We start from the raw sequence: 15380 nt of genomic DNA on the forward strand, positions 1-15380 counted from the left end.
GAAGGACATTTGGAGCACCCAGCAACACCCGTCACATCCTGCAACCCCAGACAACTAGGTGCCCCCTTGATTAGATTAGGAGAGGGCAGGAGAGGGGTGTGTTTATGATTTTTAGCCACACCAGTGGGTGGGCTCAGCCAGATGTAACCTCCAAAAATCAGATTCAGCCATGATGGATTTTTAGAGAATGTTGCCTTCTGGGATGGATTTTTGCCACACTTCCCAGGAAGTGGTCATCACAGGGGGACGACCCTGTACCTGATTGGAGAACCAGGACCCCCCTGCTTTTCACCCAGGAGCAAGGATAAAACTGGCAGACCTGCACCCACACCTCAGATCCCCATCAGATTCCAACAAGGAAGAACTAAAGGAGAAGAAGGACTGCCCTGCTGGACCCCTGGCCTGCACCTGGAACCTGCACTCAGAAGGACTGCACCAGCTGCACACTTGGGCTTCACCACAAGAAGGACTTTGCCTGGCTTCAACTGGTTCAAGGAGGGACTCCCTGTTTGCTACAGGTGAAAAATTGCTATCCAGAGTCCCCTGCACCAACTCCTGAAGAAAGTGACCAGCTGACCACTGTCCAGTGGCCAAAAAGGAGTTTGCGCCAGGAGCATTCTGGGAGTTGTAGTCCGCACACCCCAAGGACCATCACAGAACTTCTGGACCCTTGGGGTGAGCTGTGGACCCCAAAAAAACCTTAAAGTGACATCTGGGTGAAGCCCCAGAAGTTTGGAGAAGATTTGAGAATTTTTGTAAAAAAGCTCCATAGAGGGACCGACCCGCCGCGGCAATTCTAGCCGGCTTGCCTCAACCGCGACCCGGCCTGATTTGGTGGTTCGTCCCGGTAAAGAAAAATCTCAGAAAAAGAGACTAAGTCCGAAGGTAAAAAGTTGACCGGGACCTTCCAGCCATCGTATCCGAGAAAGGCTCCATGGACGTCGGATCAAGATCCAAGTTTACCCCGGTCGAAGGATTTTCACCTTGAAAAAACGACTAAGTCTGAAGGTAAAAATCTCCACCGTGGAATCCAGCATCGCGTATCCGGAGAAGGGCTCCAGGAGGTCGGATAGGACTGGCAGGTTCGTCCCGCTGAAGAAAATCTTCAAAATAAAGACTAAGGGGGTTATTCCATCTTTGGAGGAGGTGGTAACCTGTCCCAAATGTGACGGATTTACCACCAGCCGTATTACGAGTTCCATAGGATATAATGGACTCGTAATACGGCTGGTGGTATATCCGTCACTTTACCGTCACTTTTGGGACGGATTACCACTTCCTCCAAAGTTGGAATAACCCCCTAAGTGTGAAGGTAAACTTTTAACCGAGGCCTCCCGCGACCTGTAGCCGAGCAGGGCTCCATCGCGGTCGGCCTGAAACTTTGACTTTGCCCCGGTCGAGGTGCAACCAGATGACCCGATTGGCGCTTTTTGTTTCTAAGCGCTAGAAAAATAATAATTCTTTAAAAATTCATATCTCCGGTTCCCTTTATCCGATTTTATTCGTTTTTGTGTCATTTTAAAGATAAAAATATAAACTATTTTTATAAATTGGTTTTGGATTTTTAAACTGTTTCCTGTGTTTTATTTAATTACTGTTTTGTGATATTTGAATGCTTTACACACTGTCTCCTAAGTTAAGCCTTGACGCTCGTTGCCAAGCTACCAAGGGTTGAGCTGGGGTTAATTTACTGAGACCTAACTGGACCTACGTGGAGGTTAGTGGCTTGTTGCTAGGTGTAGGTACCTACCTGCCCTTACCAATAACCCATTTTCCAACAGTAGAGTGGTGTAGAGTGGAATAATAGACACTGGAGTGGTGTACAGTTTACTGCTGTAGAGTGGAATAGTATACAGTGAGGTAGCATACAGTTGAGTGGCGTACACTGTAGTGGCATACACTGGAGTGGTGTACAGTAGAGTAGGGTAAAGTGAAACAGCGTAGAGTGGAGTGGCATAGAGTGGACCTGCATGGAGTGGAATAGCATACAGTTGATTGGCATAGAGTAGTGTAGTGTACAGTGGAGTGGCATACACTGGAGTAGCATACAGTAGGTTAGCGTACAGTGGAGTAGTACAGAGAGGAGTGGTGTCCAATGGCATTCAATGGGCTAAACTGTCAGACAGTGTGGTGAAGTGGAGTGGCATAGCATACAGTAAACTAAAATGTCATCCAGTGGAGTGGCATTTCATATACAACAGTGCCATAGAGTGTGGTACAGTGTAGTGGCATTGCACACAGGGGAGTAAAGTGTTATAGAGTGGAGTGCTGTGTTTCACAGTGGAGTGGTATGCCTTGTTGTGCTGTCTGTGAAATTGTTGAAGAGTGGAGTAAGTAAAAGTGAATTAGAGAGTAGTACAGTGGAGTGAGGTAGAGTAGACTGTAGTATGGTACGGTGCGCTACAGTGGAGTGGTATATAGTGTTGTAGTTGGTAGTGTTAGTGTGTGTAGTGTTCGTGTGTAGTGTGTATTGAGTGGAGGGGTGCACAGTGGAGCTGCATACAGTGTAATAGTGTAGAGTGTAGTAGAGTGGAGTAACCCCCAATGGCATAGCAGACAGTGGAGTGGAAAAAAGTGGAGTATCATACAGTGGAGTTGAGTATAGTGAGTCTCATTGACTGGACTGGTGTACAATGGAGTGGCACAGAGTGGAATAATATACAGTGGACTGGGGTACAATGGAAAAGTGTACAGTGGAGTGCCATAAAGTGGAATAGCATATAGTAGAGTGGTGTTTAGTGGAGTGGCATATGGTAGAGTAGCAGAGACTGGACTGATGTGCACTGAACTACTGTAGAGTGAAATAGAATGCAGTGGAGTAGCATACAGTTGAGTGGCATACACTGGAGTGGTGGACAGTAGAGTAAAATAGAGTTGAACAGTGTAGAGTGGCGTGGCATAGAGTAAGCTGCATACACTGGAAAATTATACAGTGGAGTGGCATACAGTGGAGTGTAGTACAGAGGAGTATTGTACTGTAGAATAGTGTACAGACTTGTGGCGTACAGTGTCGTCGAGTAGACTGCAGTGTTGTATAATGGAGTGGGATACGGTGGAATAGTGTACAGAGGAGTGGTGTACAGTGCAGTGGCGTAGAGTGGAGTGTGGTAGAATGGACTGGCATACAGTGGAATAGTGTAGAGTCGAGTGGCGTAGGGTCGAGTAGCATAGAGTGGAGTGGCATAGAGTGTAGTGGTATAGAGTGGTCTGGTGTAGAGTGGAGTGAGGTAAAGTATAGTGGAGTGCAGTAGAATAGTGTAGACTGCAGTGGCATGGATTAGACTAATGTACAGTGGAGTGGCATCCAGCTAACATAGAGTGGAGTGGCGTAGCGTAGAGTAGCACAGAGTGGAGAGGCATAGCGTGTAATGGTGTGGAGTGGACTTGCATAGAGGGGAGTGAGGTACAGTGTAGTGGTTTGTAGTAGAATAGTGTAGACTGCAGTGGCATAGAGTTGAGTAGCATACAGTTCAGTGGCATACAGCGGAATATTGGACACTAGAGTGGGGTGTAGTGGAGTGCTGCAGCGTGGAGTTAGGTACAGTGTAATGGCATACAGTGGAATAGTGTAGACTGGAGTGGCCTACAGAGGAGTGGCATACAATGGAGTGGTTTAGAGAGGAGTGTTGGAGAGTGGAATACCGTAGAGTGCTGTGTTGTAGAGTGGAGGGCATAGAGTGTAGTGGGGTAGACTTTAGTGGAGTACAGTGTAACAGTGTACCGTGGAGTGGCGTAGAGTGGAGTATTGTAGAGTGGAATGACATAGAGTGTAGAGGTGTACAGAGGAGTGGCAGAGAGTGGAGTGGCATTCTGTGGAGTAGCGCACAATGTAGTGGTGTGGAATGGAATAACTGAGTTTATTGGTGTACAGTGTAGTGACTATAGTAGAGTGCCATATAGTAGAATAGTGCAGCATAGAGTGGAGTGATGTACAGTGGAACAGCGTAGAGTGGAGTAGCATAGAGTGGAGTGACGTAGAGTGGAATGGCGTAGAGTGGAGTGGTGGAAAATAGAGTAGGGTACAGTGTAATAGTGAACAGTGGCTTTGTTGTAGAGTGGAGTGGTGTATAGTAGAGTGGCTTAGAGTGGAGTGGCATAAAGTGGAGTGAACTACACTGGAATAGCATACAGTGCACTGTGCAATGGAGTGGCATAGAGTACACTACTGTAGAGTGCAGTGTCCTAGATTGGAGTTGCTTACAGTGGAATAGCATACAGTGGACTTAGTGTAGAGTGGAGGGGCATACCGTGGCTTGGAATAGACTGAAGTGTCATACAATTAAGTGGCAGAGAGTGTAATAGCATACAGGGGAGTGGTGTACAGTGGAGTGATGTAGAGTGAAGTAGAGTGGAGTGGTGTACAGTGGATTAGCGTAGAGTGGAGTGATTTATAGTGGAGTGGCAGAGAGTGGATTGGCAGAGAGTGTAGTTGCTTAGAATGGAGTGGCATAGAGTGGAGTGTGATAATTGAAACATGTAGCTGGAAAGTGTGGGAACGGATATCAATGTAATGAATCAGGATTTTACATTATTAGGTGGAAATGTTAATTTTTTATAGTATGTGTGACTAGTGTGAGGTGTGTTAAAGTTATACATTTAAAAAAAACATAGTTATATATTGTGTAGTGGTATACCATGGTACAGGCGGTGAGAAGTTAGTATGTGATTAGCTAATGGCTGGGTTTACCAAAGGTGAAAGGCATCCATGTAGTTTTCTTAGCACAGTTTGGCTGTGTTCTGCGTTTCACTGACCTCTAGATTACTGTCTTAGATATAGGTAGGTTGTAGGTTTTATTGTTGTTTACTACCTATTACCACTTTAAGTGACCATTTGCATCAAGTAGTAATAGATATAGAAGAAATATTGAAGCTAATACTTACGGATCTCTGAAGCCGCAACACAGAGCACAGTCAAAGTGACCCTAAAAACAACATGGCTGGCTTTACCTCTTGTAAAGCTAGTCATTACTCAATCATATAATGAGTGTCATCACTATGTACTGTGGTACTTCCACGAAATACTGCAAACTTTCACAAAAGTAACGTGACTACCAATATCACTAAGTTATAATGCCTTATAACTAAAAAAAATACTTACCCTACTTACCTGTAGTACCTAAGAGGATCATCTGTGCACCACAATTTGTAATCCTGCCAAATTGCATTGAAATTTGAGCAGCTGTTTTTGTGCTAATGGTGAGTACATAGTCTATGGCAAATGCAGTGGTGCCCAAATGTGCCCAAATGTGACGTTGGACCTCCCTTTTTCTGTTGCACCTCCTTGACCAATCTCCGTGAAACTTTGCATACTCCCCAATGTAGAAAAATGAATAGGTCTGCAAAGTTTCTTGGAGCTTCGTCAAACTAACGTAAAGACATTAGCAATCATAATTCCGAGGAATTCCTATACCTGGAAATCCTAACCATAACTGGTTCCTAACCATAACTGCAGAGTGGTCACATCCACTCTTTCCATACGCTTGAAAATCCTTAACACCCCAACTTACCTAAACTTACCATTGCTTCAACTCGTGATGTACTATATCAGGAAGTAAAAATATGGTAACATTCACACGAAGTAAAAACTCTGATGTAAAGGTAATGTACCGCAAAAATATGTACGCTTCAGAGAGATTCCGTAGTTCAGAACTTTCCCTGATGCCTTGCATTGCAATGCTGTATGTGATGAATCTACACTTCAGGAATAATTAAACTTGCAAGAGTAGAGACAATAATGTTTCCTTAACATGGTTTTAACTTTCCTCGCGTCAGGTGGTGATGTATTAACAAAACTCAAGATAGAGAGGTGGGGGACCAGGAGCCGAAAAGTCCAGTACCCTGGCTCCGTACAATAATTAATCAAAAAATAAAGGGATATTGTTCCTAACTGAGGAGATCCTAGAAGGCTACACACTCACTCATGTCAAACAGTAGGAGAATTGCTCCCTTAATTTTTGCGGCCCTCACAAATCCCAAAAGGGATGTCATGCTTCATCATCGGATTGCTCCTCGTAGGACCAGTGTTGCAATGTCCTATGGGTCCCATGAAGGATCACTTTAGCAGAGATCCTTTTATTAAACGCTGTATTGTGATGCCTATAAGTGTGAGGATGTCCTAAAATATGAAGTCAAATATGCAGAACTAAATGTAAGTGAAGGGAGAAGTGAATAACTAAAACAGTCTAGAGTCACTCACATAATCACATTTACAGATTACTATTTTTACCATTCTCATTATTATGTACCATCTTTATCACACTACTGAAGTGTCTCTCTTTTCTAAGGCCCCAAGTACGAGCCATTTGGTAGTCGGTAGCATTACTTCAAGTTTCACATCTGTTAATACCAGTTATAATCAGTAAATCTGACTGAGGGACCCTCAACTAGAAGTTTTTTACTGGGCCCTGTAGGATCCCATTTACAATGTGCCTCAAACCCAGAATCATCACAACTGGCATATCCGCATGAGGTGATACTGCTATGCAAATCCCTACTCATGCAAAAATTGGCGATCAAACAGGAAGTGACATATAAAAACATGAAATATATTGTCTCGTGCTGCCATCTGCATTATCAGTGTATTGGAATAACTGCATTCTGCAGAGGAAGCCATATAATTGCCGAGCCTGCAGCAGAAAGACAACTTTCATCCAGAGACCATAATGTGCGTCCATTCACCAAAATGGCAGGGGCAATGTAAGTGACTCAGTCATGTGACCCTTGACCCTGATTTTTTCGAGAAAGTCAGGACATCACAATAACTGATATTGTTAAAACTAAATTTTTACTGCATGATTAAAATAACAACATACACAGACAAAGATGTACTTTAGAAACGCCTGTATTATTCTACAGACTTGGGTGGTCATTACAACCCTGGCGGTCGGTGTTAAAGCGGCGGTAAGATCGCCAACAGGCCGGTGGAAAAAAATTGAATCATGACCGTGGCGGAAACCGCCAACAAAGACAGCCACTTTAACACTCTGACCACCACGGCGGTACAAACAAACACCGCAGCGGTAACCACCAACAGACAGGCGGAACACAATGTACCGCCCACAGTATTACAACAGGCCAATCCGCCACATTTTCCAGGGCGGTTTCACTGCGAACAAAAACACGGCGGAAACAGGACTTGGAAGGGAAAACGCTCACCTCTGCACACCCCACGAGGAACCAGGATGCCATGGAGCCGGAACTCCATATTCTCCCTGCCTTTGTCTTCCTGCTCCTCTACCAGGAGCACGAACGCCGGCAGCGAAGACCACAGTGAGTACTGCACCTACGACACAGGCGAAGGGGGAGGAAAAAGAGAGTGACACACACATGCAACACCCTCAACCCCACCCCCACCCTCACCCACTACAACAAACACACAAATACATGTTGATACATTACAGTTACACCCCCTAACCCCCTCGGAAGAATGCAAAGACAAAAGGAAATGATTTGAACGATTGTAATATATTAAAATCCAGTACTCAAAAATATATATACACTATGAACAAATATATACACCAATAATACAAGTCCAGGTATTGCACCATTAAAGTCCGTGGACCACTGGGCCCAAATTGCATGGGCGAGGCCCAAACTCGATACCCGATCAAAACGGAGTGAACACTGCTGGGGCATCAGATAGAAATACAACAGGCACCTCAGGGGGAAGGAAAGGGGGGGCACCTCAGCCGGATGAGTGCACGATGCCAGATCCACGAGGGGGCTCCATGCCCACTGCTGTATCCTGGGGAGTGCAAAGCCACAGTCTCTCAAGTATCTCCAGTGGATGGGTTGCCCACTGCTTTATCCTGGGGAGTGCAAAGCCACAGTCTCTCAAATGGGTGGTTTGCCCACTGCTTTATCCTGGGAAGTGCAAAGCCACAGTCTCTCAAGTGTCTCAAGTGGGTAGTTTGCCCACTGCTTTATCCTGGGGAGTGCAAAGCCACATTCTCTCAAGTCTCTCAGTGGTTGGTTTGCCCACTGCTTTATCCTGGGGAGTGCAAAGCCACAGTCTCTCAAGTGGATAACAGTCTCCACTGGTTCTGGAGGGGGATTTGTGCCCAGAGTGCTTCATCCTGCCAAGGACAGAGGTAGTGGATGTGATACTCCACTGGTTCTGGAGGGGGCTTTGTGCCCAGAGTGGTTCATCCTGCCAAGGACAGAGGTAGTGGATGTGATACTCCACTGGTTCTGGAGGGGGCTTTGTGCCCAGAGTGCTTCATCCTGCCAAGGACTGAGGTAGTGGATGCCTTTCTCCACTGGTTCTTTAGGGGGCTTGGTGCCCAGAGGGCTTCACCCTGCTCGTGGCGGCCTCATTAGCAGCAGTGCTTGCGGTGCTCATTGGCCTGCGGTGCTGGTGGGTCGCTCAGTGAACGTGCTGGTGGAGGAGGTGTCCTGGGCAGCGGTGCTGGTGGCGGCGGTGTCCTTGGCAGCGGTGCTGGTGGCGGCGGTGTCCTGGGCAGCTGTGCTGGTGGCGGCGGTGTCCTGGGCAGCGGTGCTGGTAGCGGCGGTGTCCTGGACAGCGGTGCTGGTGGCGGCGGTGTCCGCCGTGCAGGTTGGCGGCCACTTCCCTTTCTTTCAGTGTCCCTTCCCCACCTTGGATGTTGGTGCAGCTTTCTTCCCACTCCCAACTATAGTCCTGGGAGGGCCCTTGGTGGCAGGTGTTTGACCCTTCTCCCTCCGGGCAGTGGCCAACTTCTTATGCTTCTGAGGTGGGGGACTGTCCGTTTTCTGGCTCCTTGGCACACTGGCTGCCCTGCTGCTTGGTGCACTCCAGAAGCCGGTTACTGCTGGCACCACTGTTCCCGCTGATGTGGTGGCTGAGGTGCTGGGTTGCGACCTGGAAAGGCTGGCCCTAGGGGACTGAAGGGGTTGGGGAGGTGATGGCAAGAGGTCAGGGTTGGACAGGAAAAGTTTTTTAGACACACTGGGACGGGTAGATGGAGGGGGTTTGGGAGTGGAGGAAGAGGTAGTGGTTAGAGGAGGTGTACGTTTGCTGACTTTGGGTGAAGGTGCATGGGCTGGAGGCTGTCGTGACTGGATGGCTGTTGGGTGGGTGTGTGCCTGCATTTGTGTACCTTGGGAGGTGGGCTCACAGACACACTGGGAGAGGACACAGGGGACGTGTGAATGGTAGTGGGGGTGGTGACTGCACGTGAGTGGTGTGTGGTGATGGGTGTGCTGGTGTTGGATGTAGTGGATGAAGATGTAGTGCATGCAGGTGTGAGCGGAGATGTGACAGGGAGGGAGGAGGGAGACGAAGAGGAGGGGGACACAGTGGAGGCAGTGACTGTTGGTATGTCTGCGTGGGTATGATGCTTGTGTGAGTGCCTGGGGGATGTGTGGTGCTTATGTTTGCCAATGCTTCCCTTGTGTGTTGAGGTGTGTGCATGCTGGTCTGATGGTGTGCTTGGGATAGGCTGAGGTACAGGGGTTTGGGTCTCGGTGGAGGAAGTTGAAGGGGAGAAGCTGGACACAGGGACAATGGCTGCCATCAGTGCTGAGGCCAGAGTCTGAAAAGCTCGCTGTTAGGCTGCCTGACCAGAATGAATGCCCTCCAGGTTTGCATTTGTCTGTTGCAACTGCCTCTCAACACCCTAGATGGCATTCAGAATGGTAGACTGCACAACAGTGAGGAATCTGAGGAGGTCAATGGCCTCCTCACTGAGGGCAGCAGGGCTGACAGGGGCAGGGGCTGAGGTGCCTGGGGCGAAGGAGATGCCCACCCTCCTGGGTGAGCGGCCACGGGGCACACGCTGAGGGGCTGCTTGGAGGGCAGTGCTGGTAGGGGGGTGGCGGCTGTACCTGTAGATGCGGGGGGCACAGAGGGGCCCGCCACCGTAAGGAAGCTACCATCAGAGGAGGAGTCCGTGTCGCTGGTCTCAGCTCCTGTCCCCGCCGTGGACCTCCCCTCGCCCTCCGTCCCACTGGTGGCTTCAGACTCCGTTGTCTCGCCCTCCAGGGCCATGTGGGATGGAGCTCCCTCCTGCTCCGGTGCCACTGCTCCTCTGCCTGATGATGCTTTTGCCCACAAGAACAGGGAGACCAAAAAAAGGGGTGGGAAAGACAGAAGAAAGACATGTTGAGTGCATGCAATACCGCTACCGTTGGCGGACACTACAGACACAGAAGACCTCTGCACTACGCTGTGCACTTATAGTTCCCTAATTAATCACAGGGACATGGGGTACAAGGCCTATGCCCGATTGATGCACACATGGAAGTCACACAAGCCTGACTAGGTGTAGTTGCCTCTGAACACTGGTGGGGTGGGGTGCCACATGGCCTGCCTTATGAAGGGACCTTGTCAACTAAACTCGCTCTGGCCTAGGAGAACCCACAGTCCACCTCCCCCACCCAGACACCTCGTAATGCGCACTGAATCAGCTGAATGAGAGTGTACTCACCCCCTTGTGGCTGCTGTGATGCCCTCAAGCGCCCATCCAACTCCGGATACGCCACCGCCAGACGGGTGCTCCGTCTGTGGTGGACCCCCCAGGGTCCGGACATCCTTGGTGATGGCACGCCAAATATCTTTCTTCTGGTGGGCGCTGACCTAGAGGAATGGTACAAGGGAAAAGGGAAGATATAACCGTCCGGACCATCACAGTCATTGGCCCGCGTTCCTACCCTTGCCATGACGCACATGCACTCACCGTCGTTTCATGCACGCCTCATTCTCCCTCCCTCATCTTCCAGCCACACCATTCCACACAGGCATTGCCCATACAGCATGCTCACAGTGTACTTACCTGTTTGTCTGGAGGACCGTAGAGTTGCGTGTACTGGGGGAGGACCCCATCCACTGGTTTCTCCAACTCCTCCGTGGTGAAGGCAGGGGCCCTTTCCCCAGAAACATGAGCCATTGTCTCTTACAGACTGAGGTCACAGCAGCACTTGCAGTGTAGGTCCTCTCCTGTCGAAGATCAGGTATCAAGTGAGTGAACAGACAGAAAATGGCGGTCACGTCCGCAGCAGTGCGTACCGTCACCGCCAGCATACATTGGCTCCTGGGACCCATAGGATCCAATGTTAACCAATGTAGGATTGCGCCGCGGTCTTCGACTGCCTACTGCAACTGTGTTCAACGCCAGCGCAGTTACCTCATATCCCCTTGTCCCACATTACAGGTCAGGCAGCAGCCATTTCAGGGGGCCACATTGCATTCATTTTAAATGTGTCACACATATCTAGGCCTTGCATACACATTACAGCAGGGACATAGCGGATTGAAAATTTTGTGCAATAAAGTAGTGTTTTCGTACCTCAGTGTTGGCTGACCCTCTGCTCGCTGTTCTCGTCCATAGGGCACGTCTGCTGGGGCAGGTGAGGAGATGGCGGCATCCTCCGGTGTACAGACCGCTGGTGGACCTGTTGACAATGGAAGAGCAACATGTAATTGTCACCTACAGACTGGACCGTGCCACAATCCTGGAACTGTGTGCCCAGTTGGAGCCGAACCTGATGTCAGCTATCGGCCATCCCACAGGTATCCCCCCTCTAGTGCAGGTGCTGTCAGTACTCCATTTCCTGGTAAGTGGGTCTTTTCAGACGACAGCGGCCATAGCATCAGGGATGTCCCAGCCTATGTTTTCCAACGTGTTGTCTGAGTGTTGTCTGCCCTGCTGAAACACATGCGCAGCTACATCGTTTTCCCTCAGGTGGAGGATTTGCCAACAGTGAAAGGTGACTTCTATGCCCTGGGACATATCACCAACATCATAGGTGCCATTGATGGGACACATGTGGCCTTGGTCCCCCCGTAGGAGTGAACAGGTGTACAGAAACCGGAAGAGTTACCATTCTATGAATGTGCAGATGGTGTGTTTGTCCGACCAGTACATCTCCCATGTGAACGCCAAGTTTCCTGGCTCAGTGCATGACGCTTACATTCTGAGGAATAGCAGCATCCCTTATGTGATGGGGCAACTCCAGAGGCACCGTGTGTGGCTATTAGGTGAGGACATGGACCCTATACAGGCGACTAGGTGTCTGGGTCTGGTGTTGTCCCTAAGGGTTAGTGTGTGTCTAACAGTTGTCCCTCGACATTTGCAGGTGACTCTGGCTACCCCAACCTGTCATGGCTACTGACCATTGTGAGAAATCCCAGGACAAGGGCAGAGGAATGCTACAATGAGGCCCATGGGCGAACTAGGAGGGTTATAGAGAGGACCTTCGGCCTCCTGAAGGCCAGGTTCAGGTGCCTTCATATGACAGGTGGTTCCCTATTCTACTCACCAAAGAAGGTGTGCCAGATCATCGTGGCCTGCTGTATGCTTCACAACTTGGCTTTGCGACGACAGGTGCATTTTCTGCAGGAGGATGGTCCAGGTGGAGGTCTTGTGGCAGCTGACGAGCCTGTGGGCAGTGAAGACGAGGAAGCAAAAGAAGAGGATATCAACAACAGAAACACAGTGATTCATCAATACTTCCAGTGAGACACAGGTAAGAAGACATCACTGCCTGCTACATCTGATACACTTGTTCTACCTCTCATCTGTCTGTCACTTTCACCCAGTGTATGGACCCTGAGTTGTCACTTTCCCTTTCGATTTCACAGATGTGGGTCCCAATGTGTGACATCTGCTTTGTTTCCTCATGGACTAGAGCTGTGTAACATAGGTATGTTGACAATACAATGGATATATCATTTTTGCTCAGTTATTGCAAATACACATTTTCGAAAGCTGACTGACTCCAGATAGTTTTGTGATTTAAGGGTGTTTATATAAGTGCTAAATAGTGGAGGGGGTTGTAAAATGGTCAGGGGTGATGGTGGAGGAATGTCCATGGCAGAGTCCAGTCTATTAGTCTCACAGGTGCATCGTCCAAAGGGGCATAGGAAGTGGAGCTGGGGCAGTTTAAGGATGGACAGGGTGACAAAGTGGGACAGAAGTATGACAATCAGGGTGGTCTCATTTCTTGGTGGGGGTCTTGGCATTGTTCTCTGTCTTTATCCTGGATCTCAGGGACCGCTTGCAGGGTGGTTCTCCATCTGCAGGGGGTGGGGCGCTGGTGTCGGGGTCCTGTGGCGGTGACTCCTGTCCACTAGCGCCGGCAGAGGTGGTGGGCAGTTCATCGTCCAGGCTAGTGTCAGGGGCCCCTTGTTGTGCCACAGTGTTCCTCCTGGTGTTGACGAGTTCCTTCAGCACCCCTACAATGGTGCCCAGGGTGGAATTGATGGCTTTGAGTTCCTCCCTGAACCCCAAATACTGTTCGTCCTGCAGCCGCTGGGTCTCCTGTAACTTGGCCAGTACCGTTGCCATTGTCTCCTGGGAATGGTGGTAGGCTCCCATTATGTTGGAGAGGGCCTCGTGGAGAGTGGGTTCCCTGGGCCTGTCCTCCCCCTGTCGCAGTTCCCAGTTCCCCTGTGTTCCTGTGCCTCTGTCCCCTGAACCGTGTGCCCACTGCCACTGCCCCCAGGTCCCTGCTGTTGTTGGGTTGGTGGGTTGGCCTGGGTTCCCTGTAGTGGTGGAGACACTGCTGCTTGACGTGTCCTGGGGACAGAGGTATGGGCCCGCTGGGTGGGTGCTGTGCTGGTGTTTCCAGAGGGGGGAGGCTCTGTTGTGGCTTGTGCCAGTGTGAGGGGAACCGACTGTCCCAAGGTCCCAGATGGGCCGGGCTGCTCATCTAGATCCGGTTGGACAGAGCTGTTGTCATCAGTGTGGGCCTCTTCTGTGGATGGAGTGGACATGTGTGGACCCTCCTGTCCGGTGACGTTGGGTAGGGGTCCTGCATGGGTGTAAAGGCATGATTATTGCATCTGTGTGTGCCATGGTGTGCAATGGGTGGGTGACCCTGTATCTCAGTGCTTGCATTCTTGTGTAGGACCTTGTGTGATAATTGTTTAGGGGTGTGTGTGGGTATGTGCAGTGGCCATGCATTGGTGATGGGTGTCCATGCTTTGTTGTTGCATGCAGGGCTTGGTGTTGGGATGGGTGGGTTGTGATAGAGGGACATATGTGAGGAGTTGGAGTGATGGGGGTGAGGGCGAGGGTGGGGGTATGTGATGGCATGCAGGTAGGGTGGCGGATGAAGTAGTGAAAGATTTGACTTACCAGAGTCCATTCCTCCAGCTACTCCTGCGAGGCGCTCAGGATGCAGTATAGCCAAGACCTGCTCCTCCCATGTTGTTAGTTGTGGGGGAGGAGATGGGGATCCGCCGCCAGTCCTCTGAACTGCAATCTGGTGTCTTGAGACCACGGAACGCACCTTCCCCCGTAGGTCGTTCCACATCTTCCTGATGTCATCCCGTGTTCTTGGGTGCTGTCCCACTGCGTTGACCCTGTCCACGATTCTGCGCCATAGCTCCATCTTCCTAGCTATGGTGGTGTGCTGCACCTGTGATCCGAATAGCTGTGGCTCTACCCGGATGATTTCCTCCACCATGACCCTGAGCTCCTCCTCAGAAAACCTGGGGTGTCTTTGCGGTGCCATGGGGTGGTGTGGGTGATGTGTGAGGTGATGTGTGTTGTGATGTGTGGGGTGATGTTTGGGGTGTGTGGTGTTTTGTGCATGGATGTGTATGTGTGATGGTGTTGTGTGCCTCTGTGTGGTGGGGTTGTCTTTGCTGTGCAGTATCTCTGGCCTTCGTCTAAATTTCTGGTTGTAAGGGTTTGTGGGTGATGTGGGTGTGTGTTTTATAGTGGTGTGAGTGTGTGGGAGTGGTGTGTGTATGTGTATCAGGTGTGTGTATTTGGAATTGTCCAATGTGGTTGTGTTTTGTAAATGTGTGTGTATTTTGAGCGCGGCGGTGTGTACCGCCAATGGAATACCTTGTGGATTCGTGGGTCGTGATAGTGTGGGCGTATTCCTGTTGGCTTGACGGTGTCGGTTTTGTTATTGCCAGTTTATCACTGACCTTTGGTGTGGCGGACTTGTGTGGGTGTCTGGATTTTGGCAGATTTCCAGCTGTGGGTCGTAATAGCTGTGGCGGAATTCCACTGCCATGGCGGTGTGTTGGCGTTCTTGTGCACGGCGGTAAGCGGCATTTACCACCTATGTTGTAATGACCCCCTTGATCTTTAAAAGTTCTAGGACATAACACTTGCTCTAAATTGTAGTGGGCAAGTGAAGTGAGAAAGCCAGTCTCTACCAGTGGGCATTTCTCCTTCTATTTGTTTTAAAGATTGTTATCAAATAGTGTAGTTCACCAAGATTTACCTCCAGCATACCTTTACTTGTATTTTACCATGGGTGTCCATTGTGTCAGGAATTACTTCCAGTGTGCCAGTTTTGCCATAGGGGTCTGTCATGCGAAGAAATGCCTCAACAATGCTAGCAGCAGTATTTTACCATGGGTGTCTGTATAAGACATGAATTACCTTCAGCAGGCCAGAGTCAACAGCAGACTTGCCAGTATATTACCATATTGTCACTCA

Source organism: Pleurodeles waltl, chromosome 1_1 (genome assembly GCF_031143425.1).
Source record: "Pleurodeles waltl isolate 20211129_DDA chromosome 1_1, aPleWal1.hap1.20221129, whole genome shotgun sequence".
Taxonomy (NCBI): domain Eukaryota; kingdom Metazoa; phylum Chordata; class Amphibia; order Caudata; family Salamandridae; genus Pleurodeles; species Pleurodeles waltl.